Source organism: Apis florea, unplaced genomic scaffold (genome assembly GCF_048593485.1).
Source record: "Apis florea isolate Af1SG1 unplaced genomic scaffold, ASM4859348v1 contig_2190_pilon, whole genome shotgun sequence".
NCBI classification, from domain to species: Eukaryota; Metazoa; Arthropoda; class Insecta; order Hymenoptera; family Apidae; genus Apis; species Apis florea.
In genome coordinates this window covers 857011-868492 of record NW_028256541.1, presented here as the reverse complement: position 1 = coordinate 868492, position 11482 = coordinate 857011, and positions in this window count along the sequence as shown.

The following is an 11482-nucleotide window of genomic DNA, read 5'->3' as shown; positions in this document are numbered from 1 at the left end:
CTTGGATTAACGAGATTTTATGAGCGATGAGGGATTATCTCTGGCTGAAAGAATGAAAAGGACCGGATAAAATTAAAAAGATTGTTTTTTTTTCCCTTTTGAAATCATAATAGATAACATTTTAAGACACTTTAGTTTTTTTGAGGATTTTCTACTTGTATCATACATTCATATCATATGATATAATTATAAATAAAAATTAAAAAATTAATTATTAATTTTTAAAATTATAAATTATATATTTAAATTTAAATTTCGATTATTAAAGTTTTTTATTTTTAAAATTTCTTAATTGTCATTATAAAACAATTTATTGTAAAATAATTTATCATTATCCGATCAAAATAGAATGTTTTTATTCTGTATTATTTTTTTTATATACTTTACTTTTTATTTTTTTAAATATTTCTATTTTCTGTATTTCTCCAAATTATAATAAATTCATTATGATAGTTTTCATTTTATATATATATATGATTTATAAATATAAATTTTTTTAATTCACTAATAATTCATTAATATATGTCATATCAATATAATCATTATATTATAATTATTAATCGCAATTAAGTATTAAATATCAGCTTATCAATTTTTTTATCAAACATTATTTAAAAGAGTATATTATATGTGGCTAATAGAATCATATATTTACGATTGTAGTTATAATTCTTCATTATAATTCTTTTTCAAAAATACTCAAAATTTTATTTCTTATTTTTATTTCTTCCTAAATCGAATCATTTTTTTCATCTTATACGGCATAATATAGAAACAACATTGTGGACGTACATAGTTATTCAATTTGTTACAATTATGTCTGCGAATATGGAAAAATGTTCCTGGGTCTGTAGTATATTTACAGAAGAAATATTTGAGGTGCAACTTAGACCAACTGTATTTCACTGGCTATTTCCCTCATCGACGGCACGCTTTCCTCTTTAAATATCACTTACCTCTCCGGGTCTCTCAGACCCCAGGAAAAAATAACTTTTTCCTATTTGAATCCTCGTAATCTCGCGTTTTCGCTTAACCGCTCGATGTTGCTCGCCATTTCATCTGTTTGTTCCGACCTCGTTGCTCATTTTTTCCATGGGTTGTGTATTTAAAACGTGATGTTGAATTTAATATTGTACATTCTAAGTATGAAGCATAAGATTTCATATTTTTAAATATGAAATAGCTTGGAGAATAATGTTGATTCTCGGTTGAAAATTGCGTTTGCATATCGAAACAACAAATATATCAAAGTTTTTCGTTGGAAAAAATAATAGTTAAAACTATTTATTTAAAATATGTTTTAAACAGAGTATATTTTTTTAGAAAATATTTCTATTATTATATTTAAATTATATATTTCTTATATAATTCTACTTAAATTATATATTTAATTGTATTATAATTATATATATTTAATTGTATATTATTTAATATACATTAAGTTTCTCTAAAAAATTTTATTTCTTAAATTCTTTAACTTAATTTATTTAAAAATATTTATTTTAATATCTATTTAATGATAGTAGATCTATTTGATCTTGTAGGATATTGAAAGCAAACAAATTCATGCAAAATTTAAGCTTACAGTTAAGAGTTAATAAGCATTATTGTTCTAATATTTTTATAATTTATTTATTATAAGTATATATTAAATAAAATATGAAAGATTAAATTCATTAAAAAATTGTTTGTTTCTAATCTTTAGATAGATCTTAATTTAGTATAGTATTTAATATTTGTACAATTATCGGTGAGTTTCTTTAAATCCAAAAATCAATGTAATTCTTAACTCTATAATTACAATTATATATATATATATTTTAACTTAAGTAATATAAATGACTTAGGGTTGCTTTTAATCGATCGGTTATCCAAAGGTTAAAGGATAAAATACATCATAAAAATACATCATACATCATAATTGTAATTAGCATTTTCATCTAATATAATAATGTTACAAATTCATGTCATAAGTATATTTATACTTAAACATTTATATTTAATATAATAGATAATATCTGCTTATATGAGGTGTTAATATATTCATGGAACATTTGTAGAAGCTAAAATAAATACAAAAGTTGATATACAAAAGCATTGATTGAGACTTATTTATAAATAACTTATATGATTGTACAATTCTATTTTTTCGTCATACTCTCATTGCACTTTATTTTCATTTTGTTCATCTAATCTGAAGTTCAATTATTTAACTTAATAAATAAATCTCAACTGACAAATTTATATAACAATCTTTATATTTATTTCGGTTTCAATTTTTCAAATATGTGTGCTATGAATATATTTAACATCTTGTACACATTATTGTACACATTTACCTTTTCAATTTATTGTCTTCAAATACTGATTGAATTGGAATGTTGAGAGCGCATTTCTTTCTTTTGACACGAGACAAGCGCGTAAAATTACAAATATGGCGCGCGATATTTCATCGTGTTATATATGCTTGCAAAATGCTCGCTGCAAATATCTATCGACAGCAGCACTCTATACGCATCGTTTACCTTCCCCATTAGTCATTGATAAATGTGCAGCTTGTATTGTCTCCATGCTTCCTTTACTTTAGCTACACTGCCAAGCCTATAGTCATCCCATCTCGTCCTCATGCTCGGTTTCTTTTTTAATATCGAAATATCGTGCTCTACTTTTTTTTCTTCTTCTTCTAATCTTCCAAAAATGCTTTCCATTCGGCATACCTGCAGTATTTACAGTTCAAATCGATTTCGAAATTGCGAAACTTGCAGCGATTGCGATGGACTACCTTACTCTCGTTTCTCTATTTTTCATTGGAACTGTATGTAATGCGTTCCTGAGAGAGGTGTACGTTTCAACTTACGCCACGAGCTTTTTTGGAAACTGTTGCGTGCGAACGAGTTGTGGAAACATTGAAAAATCTCTATTGTTCAAGTGTAAAACGAAACGCGTAGTGCAGCTGTTTTGTATTGATTTATATTTTATATAAGATTAGAATAATAAGAAATAGTATATCTATATATATTAACTCGATAAATATTCTTGCTTTAAATAATATTCTTAATACGCATATTTAGATTTAAGTTCTGAAAATGCTATTATGTATAATTAAATATAAGTATATTTATATTTATTTAAAAATTTCAATATTTTTTTTAATTCAATATTTTCATTTTTAAATACAATTTTATATGAGATGGAATAAGAATAAGATTTTAATATATAAAATGTTCAGCTTTTAATTATCATTTTGATATAAAAAAAATTTCTGGTAAAATTGTACTTGAAATATGAAATTATCCTAAAATTTTGGAGATTGATTTCATTTTCTGAAAGAAATTTCTCATCGAAAAAAAGTTACTTCATGTAAAACTAATTATACTTTATATGTACATACATATATCCACATTTCTGAGTTATACATAGAATTTAAATTTAAATTAGATAAATTTCTTTAGTAAGATAGTAAGAGAGTATTTTTTAAGAAAGTATTTTCATCTATAGTTAAATTAAATTATCATATATTGTATTATGATATTGTTGTTATTATTATCATCAATTTTATATTCTTAAATATATATATATATTTCTTTGGTACGAATCAATATTGTGCATTTACATATCAATATTTAAATAATATTGTTCATAAATTTGTATTCTGTGTTTCTGATTGAAAATTATTAAATAAATATTCATTATTTTAGAAATTTTAATTTACAAAATTCGTGCAATATTTTAATTATAAATATCTTATATGATCTTCTTTATTTGATATGTTATTTTTAAATAAAGTTTATAAAAAAATGTCGTAAAAATTTTTTGAAATGTGCAATTGTAAGAATATAAATGAAAAAAGTATTTGAAAAAAATAATGAATTCGTTATACATATGAAAAAATGTAATAGATATAGTATTTGTGTATATTTGTGTAAACCAATCATAAGCAAATTAATTCGACTTGCAGTATATTATATATTGTAAATATTCTCTTCAATCTTTTCTATTCTATATTTTGTAAATATTCTGGAATGTTTAATGTTATTTTAACGAACATGTAACTTTGTATACTCTATAAAGATTCTGTGCAAAGTGAAAAGTAAATACGTAGGAATAAAAATTTGATTTAGACTTAATTCCTTTTGTTATTTCATTTTTTCTTTATTTTTATTTCTTATCTTAATTTCTTTGTAATTCTAAATTTATTAGCATCTATTAAACTTTATCTCGTTCAATTCTTTTTATTAAAAGAACAAGAACAATTGAAAAGATCGAAATTAAATTTTAAAAATTGGACATTTTCATTCATAGTTTATAGAGATATTATATATTTTTTTCTTGATTATAATATTCACGACTTAATAATGGATTGTTAAAATTATATTTAATTGTTGAATTACTACAAAATGAATCTCTTTTCCAAAATTTGTAAAAAATAATTTTTTCCTTTATTAAAAATTTTTCTCATTAAAATTATTGTCTCTTAAATGTATCTTTTAAAAATATTATATCCATGTTTTTTTCTTTAAATATAATAACTTTTATTAAAATGATATACAATATATACACTTTCATTAAAAGGAATCTTCTAAATGTTCCTTTAAGAATTTCCTCAAACAATCTTTTATTACAAGTTTTCATATCCAATATCTTGTACTCATTGCATTCTCGTTTACCTTTTGCTTTCCATTTGAAATTCCACTCAGTTCTTTCTATTATTGTGTTCTTCCAAGCAAGATATATTCCAAATTTCATCCTTCAATAATCATACTCGTTATACGTATCTTATAGATGTGCTATTTCTTGACAAAATTTACTTGACAAAAAATTTTTCATTATTCTCCATTCTATCCATTAATTATCCAAAATATTTTTTTTTACTTTCACGATGATTTTAACTTGGCCATATTATTAATATTTTGGCGTTTAAACGAACGTCAGTTCGCTACATCAATCGTCATTTTTTTAACGTTACTATGAAATCGTTCAAGAATTTTATTCACGAATTTCTTTTTTCTTCTTTTTGGTCGACATTATCGTTACGACGCGCGAAACTACATTCTTGGTATTATCGCGATGTAGTCTGTTCCATTTTCCGAGTGAAAAGAATTTTCGCTTTATATTTCACGGGCTAGAGCTTCTCGATATCCTTCTTTCAAAGCCTAGTCGAGAATATTTTTAACTTATTCTAGTTGCTGCATCTGACATATCTAATGTTAACTCTCTGATCAAAAAAAAATTTTTATTTATGAGATAATGGAATAAGGTCTATTAAAAATAATAAAATTTATAAAATTATTTATTTAAAAAATAAATTAATAAATTAATTAATAAAAATTGATAAATTAATTAATAAAAAAAAGAAAGATTGGAACTGATAAATCAATTTTTCAGTTTTTGATTTTTAATAAATTATATGGACAAAATATGATTATAAGAAATGCTATATCTAATTAGATTATCTATTTAAATAATTAAAAATGTTTTAATGTAGTAACAATTGAAATATCTTAATGTTTTTTTTAGAAATTAAAAAAAAACAATTAAATGTGTAGCAAGTTAAGAAATTGTATTTTAATTATAATGAGTATATTTCTCATTATTTATTTTATTTAAGTTTTATATATTTATCTCTTAATTTGTCATTATTATTTAATAAAAAAATTTCTTGATCTAGTTTAAATTTTTTAATTCTATAATTTTAATTATAAGAAAGATTCTTCAATCAAGATTATTGTTTAAATGAAAATACTTTTTCTTAGCTTTTTAGTAAAAGTGATGAGAATTAAAATTTCTTAACTGAAAGATAACTAGATTTATTCAATTCTCGAATCTTTCGGTTGGAAATTTTCCGATTTCTCAATCTAAAGATAGTTAGGTTAAGGTAATTCTGCCTGGTCCAATGTATTCCTTTATTTGGTATGTCCTAAATTTTTGATTTCAGATCTGAGATTTTTAAATTGGATTTATTATCTGATCTAAAATGCTTCTTGAAGTTTTTTAAAGTCTTGAAATAAGATCCTAAGATTTATGGTAAGCTTGATGTAATGGAATAGTCTGATGTAAGTGGTCATTGTCTGTGATCATCTTTGATCCTACCATCTTCGAGGGATTTGATGCATGTATTACAATTCTGGGATATGGAATTCAAACTTCTATGATCTCGAAATATAATATACCTCGTGGATATAAAGTTTGAAACGATTTGGAATGTATTCTTCTATTCTGTGAATTAGCAAGCATAAATAATGCAATTTTTAAACAATAATATAATTCTATTAATGTAGATTTCAAAATTTTGAAAAATGATTTTTATAAAACTTAAGATAGATATAATGATCTTTAGTTGGCAGATTTGATACATTTCATAGATTATCTATTTTAAAAAGAAATAATACATTATACATATTATTCTGTAAAAAATTTATAATATGAAGCATGTTATACTATAATCATTTTGAATTAATATCATATATGCAAAATTTACTTTTTCAACATATCTCGATTTTTAATTATACTTCAAATCTGATAAATCATAAAAAATTTCAATAAGAATTATTTTTTCTAGTTTGCAATTATTTATTTATATATATTAACATGTATAGAAAAAATTCTATAAAATAAAAAAAAATTAAAATTTAAAATAGTTATATTTATTTTAATAATTAGAATTAAATAAATGTTTTATAAAAAAAATTTTATCAATTATTCAATCAATTTTTTTAAAAGAGATTCATTCATATAGAATCCATTTTAATCTATTATAAAATTTATTTTATCATTATAATAATTATAAACAATTATCCTTGCAAATATTATATATTGTTTAAAGATTTTTAAAGAAATGTATAAATTTTTATCATTAAAAAACGTTTCAAATCTTCTAATGCGTATTATTAATTTATTCAATCTTTTTCAATCTACATTTTTTCTCTTTTATTTCTACGTATCTACTATTTTATCTTAAATGAAACATTTTTATTACCCTCTCATTTCACTTTGGACTAGCAATATTTTTTTTTCTTTTTTATATCATATTGAAAACGGGATATCGTCATTTTCTTTTATTATTCCCGTCACGTGATTTTTACATAATCTTGATACAGCATTGGCATCGAAAAGAATTACTTTGCGATGTTTTTTTGATTCGTCCAACTTTATCGAAAATCTATGAGAAAACGGCAGAGATTTGGAACATCCTCAAGAATTACGTTATGTTTCATCAAGTTTTAAGCGTGTCGTTTGAAAATTGGAATTTTTCACAATCTGTGATTCTTCACAATCAACTTGTGCAAACATGCTTTTGTTTAATCCTCAGTTTATTTTTTTTCTTAAAAGGATATTACAATATCTCTGTGAGTTTCATATTTATAAATTATCGTGATTCAAGATATCTTTTACTATCATGGATAGAGATGAAATAAAAACCATAAATAAGTTTTAATCAAATTTAATTAAAAATTTTCAGAAATCATAAATATTTTAAAGAAAAAAATTGAATTTTTAAATTGATTCAATTGAAATGAGATATTTTTAATAATTGATAATTTCTCACTTTTATAATTATACAATATTTTATTTCTTTAATTTTAACAAGAAAAGTTGCGAACAATCAGATATGGATTTTGATGAAAGATTTGAAGAACAGCCAAAAATAATACATATATATTTCTTATGATTCATTAATTTTACTTCTTAAATTGGAATTGTCGCAGCCAAAAATAATAGATATATGTTTCTATTTTTGGCTGCAATAACTCAAGTTTAAGAAGTGAAATTCTCAAGAATTCGATTCTTTAAAAGTTAACTTAGAATTAGGAGAAAATTTTTTTTAATGAATATTAAATACATTTGAAAAATATGTATCGAAAAAAGACATTAAAATTAACAAAAAATTTTTACACTTTTTAAAAAAAACGACTATATTTAGAAAAATACAATAATTATACATACAGATTGCATTTTTATCAAAATATGTATAATTTCTTCTTCAATATTATTAATGCAAATATTCTATTTTTTTCGCCTATTGACATTGATTAACAGATGATTCAATAATGATATCGATGATATAATTCAAGTATTAAATTGGTGAGATTAATTAATATAAATATGACTTTTTTATATTATTTTATATTATTAATTTAAATAATAATAATACTATTTGAATTGTAGTTTTAACAGTCATTACTATATTATTTGATAGATGACTACGTCAATATTGGTAAAAATAAAATATTTGCTAATGCATTAGTTAATACTAGCAGAGATTAAATATATACTATATATATATAATTTTATATACTGTAATATATGGATTTTTGTGCTATATCTATTGTGTTATATGTTTTTTTTTTCAGATAAAATATACGGCACAATTTTCTTAAAAAATACAAAAATTTTTTTAATTATTTTCAAATTAACTCTAAAAGTTCAAACTTTGGAGTTTGAATTTCATTTCTTGAACTTGAATTACCGTATCTAAAAAAAAATGTATGTTTACTATTTTTAGCCGTTCTTTCAGCCTGCGAAGTTTCATCAATATCTGACTGTTTGCGGCCTTACATTAAAGTACCTTATATTAAAGTTGATATTATCTCTAATATATCTAATCTTTTCATGCTACACATAAGAAAGTAGTATAAAATAAGTTCGACATATCCTCTTTAAAGAAACAAAACAGGATATATCTTCTTTAACAGTTGTAAATATATTAAAGATTGTGTCTTAAAAATGTATAAATATATATTCCATATTTTAATCCTTGCAATTTTTTATATTTTTATATCCATATTAAAAAATGCACGAATTATAACACAGATAATTATAGATTAATTTCACGTGTGCATTTTTATTAAATACATTTTTTAATATATGTGAAGTAGAGATTTTTAAGATATAAATAATATCTTAATATATTTATAATTTAATTTAATTTAAAATAAATTTTTGATCAAATGTACGAAAAGCAATTGTAATTTTTGAAATATAATATACTATGATATAAATATAATCTATTTTTCTTTCTTTCTTTTTGACTTAAAGAAAATAAAAAAGAATAATTAAATCTATTTTTTCCTAAAAGAGAATAATAATGAAAAAGCAACATTAGTTAAATATATAGTTAATAACTTTAATATATGGATATATTTTAAAAAATAATGTTTATTTCTTCCTGAATTTACAATAACTATTTGAACATTTTTTTTCTAGACTTCTATCAATCAAATATTTTCTTTCAACTGCTATATTCTCATAATGTACAAAAATTTAAATTATTAACTTTTTTTTTATTTACTTCATATCATAATATTTAATATTTAATATTTCTATAAATTTTATATTTATATTATGCAGTGTTTTACACTTCAAAAATTATAATATTTTTAATAAATTTCATATTGTTTTTGATCGAAAATTGTTTACCATGAATAGTATTGCGTATTAAATCATGAATGTAATCACGAAAATATGAAAAAGTATCGTTTCCGTATTTTATTTATTTATTAATTGCCTTTCTTTAAATAATTATCGCCATTTAAAGCCGGAACCTTGTATATACGTTGATGCAATTGTTATACGGGGTGGTCCGCTTTGTGTAGGGCCAAGCTGCTAATAAATATGGAGAGGATATCCACCTTTTAATTAGCGCTTCCGCCGGACGATAAATTTCATTATTCTTTCAGAATCGACCACGGATACGCTGTTTGTTATTCGTTATTCGTAGGATTATCATTTCTTTTTTTTAATTATATCTTTAGTTGGTCATTATTCTTTAATTTTGTGCAATGCTTGGAGTGTTTGATGCTGATCTTTAAGAAATTTGTTCGTTAATGATGAAATATTTGGATGAATGTTTTAAAAATACAATGCGTATTATTTTTGCATTTCTTAATATGATCTTAATATTTTATATTTCTTAATCTAAATGAATTTAGATTATTATTTCATTTCTTTCATTAAGTATATTATACTATAAATAATGTCTTTAAACATATTGGAATTTAAATTATAATTGGAAATATGATATTAAGAATTTTAAATTGCTAATCATTTTATTAATTTAAATAAAAAACTTATCAATATTAAATAAAATAAACGCGAGAGAAAGAGAAAGAGATTTGTTATTGTTTTATTCTTCTGTAATGTCAATTTTAATGTTAATTTTAAAAAAAATTGAAAATTATAATACATAAATATGATCTTGCTAAATATATAAATTGAAAGAGTTAATCCAAGAGATTTACATACCGTTGTGGCTTATTTCCAATCATTTAAAACTTTTCTAAAACTTTTAAGCACTTTTATATCATGAAACTTGAATATAAAATATTTGTACATAGGATTCTCAATTTTAAATCTTGATACATGATACATTAAATAATATTGCATATTTGGAAGATTATTTTCAAATTTTTAGTATGTTTAAAATATTTTTTTTTCATGTTATATATTTGCGATATATATTAATAATCTCATTATTTTATTATTGATTTAATATCTTATTTCGTATAGACATACATATAGTATATATTGCATAAATTGTTCAATATAATATATATAATATATAATAATTATATAATAATTTAATAATTCATTGTTATACTTTATCATTATATAATTTAGTGCTTTTAGTGTACCATCACGTGTGTGTTATACATTGTCACTTCAACGTTTAGAGTACAGATATATTGTTGTTTCCAGGAAATATGTGTTTATAGATCAGATTAACTGATAGATTAGCAAATAATAATGAATAATTCATTTGTTACAATAATTCATTTGTTTGAAAAATCGTTTGGAACTTTTAATATTTTTATTATATTAATTTAATTTTTGATAATTATGAAAGAATAGATAAAATTACTAATTTTTAATTTTTAATTATACATTTATTTTTTATATATATGATAGTAACATTAAATTTAATCATTATTAAAATTAAACTTGTATTTCTGAAAGTATAAGTGTAAGAATAATCAAGCGAGAAATCTATATTCGAAGATGTTTTCACGCAAATGGTAAATCGTTCATTTTCGTGCGGAATTGAATGAATAATACTATTACACGAATGGAATATTCTCTCTAAAGAGAAAGCTGTTTCAATACGAATTTATCCTTAATTGTCGACTAACTTCTATACGTGATTATATCGTAATTGTGATTTATATATCATATTAAAATGATATTGATCCGGTACTGTATTTATTGATATTGTATTTTCTTTATTTTTTCTTTCTTTTTGAAATATGAAATTTACTCGTTTTTTTTTTTTTTTTTTTTTTTTACTTTTAATTATAAATTCAAGAAGATGAGTGAATAAATTTTAGCAGTGTAATAACATTTTATGGAAATACATTGAACATTGAATCTAATTAGATAATTATATTTAAATAATTAAGTGTATATTAATAAAAAACTAATAGACAATATTATTAAATATTGAATGTATATATCTGTTTAAAGATTCAATCATAAAAAAATGCTACAA